This window comes from Lipotes vexillifer, unplaced genomic scaffold, assembly GCF_000442215.2.
Source record: "Lipotes vexillifer unplaced genomic scaffold, Lipotes_vexillifer_v1.1 scaffold1094, whole genome shotgun sequence".
Lineage (NCBI taxonomy): Eukaryota > Metazoa > Chordata > Mammalia > Artiodactyla > Lipotidae > Lipotes > Lipotes vexillifer.
This window is the reverse complement of record NW_006792775.1, coordinates 1,437,687-1,438,764: the sequence shown is the minus strand read 5'-3', so window position 1 is coordinate 1,438,764 and position 1,078 is coordinate 1,437,687.

Genomic DNA, 1,078 nt, shown 5'->3' with positions numbered 1-1,078 from the left:
GGGGGGGGGGGGGGCGAGGGCACTTCCAGGGCTGCCTCAGTTACCTTCCCTCTCTACTCCTCTGCCAGGGCTAGAACAAGGAGAGGGGCCAGCTAGGGGGCACGCTGGGGGCCAGCCTGGGAGGCAAGGAGGGCGGCACCCGCCTGCCCCGTCGCCCACTGCCATGCCGCTCCGGCTGGCCAGAGCGGGGCCCAGGAGGAGGAAGAGGCTCTGACGGTGACTGCGGCTCCCGGGGAGGGGTCTGGGCCGCGGAGTCCCAGGTCCTGTCCTGGGAGGGCGGCCCCGCCGCCCAGACGAGCCTGCAGTGCAGGCCAGGTGGCTCAGGGACTGGGCCCAGGGCCCTGGCCTTTGAGAAGAGGTGCAGGGGCAGGAGTGGGAGCCCGTTCGCAGAGGGGGCGATCGGACACGGCTTCCAGCGTGGGCTCCCCAGGAGAGGCGCCGGCCCCGGCTGGCGAGGCCCTCCCCACCTGGACTTTCTGTCTAGAGGCCGATGCAGAGACGGTCTGGCTTCCACACTTACCCTCGACGTATTCACTGTGGGGGAGAGAGGGTGAGGGGGGGTGAGGGGGGGTGGGAGCTCTCGGCGGGGGCTCCTCTGACCTCTGAGCGCAGCCAAGGTCCAGGGGTCCCGAGGCAGGGCGGGTACTCACACTTCCTCGTCCGACATGGTGGGTGGGTGGTTTCTGCAGGGGTGGAGGGAGACCGGGGCGAGGATTACGAATTGCCTTGACCTAGAGGGGCTGGAATGGGTGGGGGATGGGCCCTTGGAGTGGGGCTGCAAGGGGACGCCGGTCAACAGGGGTCTGGGGCCAACTCTCCGGCCTTGGGCGGGCGGCTCCTGCGCTCGGGGCCTCCACAGCAGGCTGCCTGGCTTCCTCCAGGGCTCCAGGCCCCCCAGCCCTCTTCGTCCCTGATCTGATCCCATTCCACCCCCCTTCCTGCCCTGGCTCCAGCCTGGAGCTTGGACTCCCGGAGCTGGACGGGATGCTGGGAGGTCGTGGCAGGGCAGACATCCTCTCTATAGCATTCCCCGAGGAGGGTCATCCAGAATGTGCGCAGCTCGTCCAGGCCGGGGGGG